Source organism: Triticum dicoccoides, chromosome 7B (genome assembly GCF_002162155.2).
Source record: "Triticum dicoccoides isolate Atlit2015 ecotype Zavitan chromosome 7B, WEW_v2.0, whole genome shotgun sequence".
In the NCBI taxonomy this organism is placed as follows: Eukaryota; Viridiplantae; Streptophyta; class Magnoliopsida; order Poales; family Poaceae; genus Triticum; species Triticum dicoccoides.
The window spans coordinates 514,762,830-514,765,488 of record NC_041393.1 but is presented as its reverse complement, the minus strand read 5'-3'; the positions used below and the strand labels follow the sequence as shown (position 1 = coordinate 514,765,488).

The following is a 2,659-nucleotide window of genomic DNA, read 5'->3' as shown; positions in this document are numbered from 1 at the left end:
TTGCAGTACATCTTGAAGAGCCCCACGACGGCGGCGCCGATGCTGCCGTGCTTGGTCCGGTGCCCCAGGCGTGCAGGCCGGCCGCCTTATCGGCCTCCGTCGCGACGCCTCGGCCCATTCCCCATTCCTGGCCGCGGGCGGGATGTTGGAGATGCGGTCGCTGGCGCTCACGTCCACCTGGAGAGGCCGAGAGGGCCGAAGGCGGGGGGATTCCGAGACGGCCGTCGTCCAACGAGGCGGGCACCTTCCGCACCGACGAGCTCGCCGACGAGAACCCAGCCGAAGCTGCCCCCCTTCCACCTTCTCTGCCACCAGATAGGATGAAGAAAGGAGTGCGGGCGTAATTCTAAAACATGTACGGTTTAATTTGTAAAATCGAAGCGTTTTCTCAGATCCACTTAAACAGGGAGTGCGGGTTGATTTCCTATAAACTGAGGGGCTGTTTTGCAAAACAACCACGACGGACGACCAGAAGCAATAGCTGGTTTATTAGTAGGTAAAGAGGTAAAGATAAAGATAGAGAGATAGAGAGATAGAGAGATATATATAGAGTAGCCCTATTCTGATCATGAGAGCTTCCCGAACTCCCGAACTCCCGAACTGGGCAGCCATAGAAAAAAAGGGAAAAAGCCCACCCCACATCCCCCGATCCCGATCCCACCACCTCCCGCACCTCCCGCTCGCCGCCCCGTCCCCAATCGGCGGCGCCGGCGCCACCGCCACCAAGCCCCTAACCGGAGACGCGGTGGCCGCCCCCGCCCCAACCGGAGACACCGCCGCTGGCCCGCCATGCCTCAGTCGGAGACACCGCGGCCCCAACATCCCGCCGCCACCGCCGTGGCAACCAGCTTTCCCCGCCGTCAATACGCGTCGCCGTCGCGTCGTGCCACCACGCGCCACCACGCGCCGCCGGCGACAGAGGAAGCTTCCTCGACCACAGCGCCAAAAATCGTCCACCCCATCCCCTATCACTCCCTCCGGTGAGGTAAACGATGAGATCCCCCATCCCCTCTGTACTCCTCCCCAATCATGCTTGTATCTCAAGATCTGGGATGTAGTTCTGGTGGCTTCTTCTCATTCCACGAACGGGGTTGCTCACTGGAACACACAAGCCGTGGTGGGCTGCAGTTCGGCGGGCACGTGCAAGTAGTTCGTCTTTTTGCCCGGGGCGTCACCCTTTGCATCGGCGACCACCAGAGCTGGCCTGAGGCGTGGTCCTGCTCGTGGTCCCTTGCTACATCTTGGCTGAAGAGAGATGGAGCTCCGCACAACGTGTGAAGTTCGACCGGTGAGCCTATGCAGTCCGACAACACGTATTCGGCAGATGGTGAGCCTCCTCCGCCCGCTTCAGCCACGAGAGCAGCCACTGCTACCCTTGCACCGACGGATCAGTCTGGAAACAACTCACGGACGGGGTCTCCTGTATGCAGGCATGCAGCTGCCGCGGTGAAGCCCCTACCTATGGAGTTCAGTTTTGCCTACCGCTGCATCCTGTGTTTTTTAATTGAACATTTGTGATAGACGTACATGTGTGCTTGCTGCTGATGTGTGTCGTGCAATAGCATTTTACCTAGCACCCAAACATGCTGCGTACTTTGCTGTGTGTACAAATTTGTGGTTGCTCGCTTCTTTCTGTGTTATTTGATTGTTGTACGTCTGTACTTCCTACCCGTGATGCACCTGCAGCTAGAGGAGCGCTCGGCCTGCAGCAAGAGGAGGGCACGACCTGTAGCTGCATGGCCACATCCAGTAGAGAAGATAGAGGCAGCCGAGTAACGGATCTGGCACGCGCCCCTTCGGCCAAGAGGCTGCCGAGCTGCTCGGTCGCCGGCCACCAGCAGCAGCAGGTCATCTTTCCACACCTCCCCGTACAAAATGCTGACGACGCCAAGCTTCTCGGCCCCTCTGCCCTCCACCAGTGTTCCTTTGCAGAAAACGAGCTCTGGTCCCAGCAGAGGTTCATGTATTGTTGCTCACGAGGGTAGTTTATCTAAGTTGATGCAAAAAAAGTTTGTTTTGTAATTCATGGAAGTTTGATGCCTATTCTTTCGAGAATGAAACTGTTTTCATTTCATGAAAGCTAAAAACAAAGTTGTGGATGTGTTGTGGTGTGTGTACGCGCGCGCATTACACTAAATTTTAAAACTTTTTTTCTCATGTTTGTTTTTCATATTGGTTTTATAGTGTCATTTTTTTGTGTTCATGGAGTAAAAAACTAGGAAGTTCAATTTTGAGAAAGCAACAAGTTCAACCAATATGGAAACACTAAAAAATACATTGAAATAGAAACATTTTTAGTGACATTCAAATTGGAAAGACATTATAGAAAAAATGTTCTTTGTTCTTTACGGTAAAAAATGTATCACGTATTGGCTGGTTTACACAACTAGTTGCTCTCTGACAGACATTATGTTGCTGCTTTCCTTCTCCTTCATGAAATTGTTAGAAAAAAATAGAGCATAGAGGTTCAATATTAACAGAAAAAAAACAAGCGAGCAATTCTTGAAGACAAAAAAAGGTTGATGCGAAGTTCATATTCTCTGCCGCGGAAAATTGTGTATAAAAAAGGTGTGATTTCGAAAGTTCAGGTGTAACGAACATCCAAGTTCAAACAAAAAATATGCAAAAAAATCATGGAATTCAAAGAATAAAAACTATG

At 51.8% G+C, this 2,659-nt stretch overlaps 1 long non-coding RNA gene across 1 annotated transcript; it reads left to right on the top strand.

The window, feature by feature from the left end:
• The first annotated feature begins 613 nt into the window (after positions 1-613).
• Positions 614-2,101, top strand: LOC119335342. Its single transcript, XR_005161826.1, has 2 exons — positions 614-985; positions 1,059-2,101. It is a non-coding gene; the product is annotated as an uncharacterized LOC119335342 (long non-coding RNA).
• The last annotated feature ends 558 nt before the right edge of the window (positions 2,102-2,659 follow it).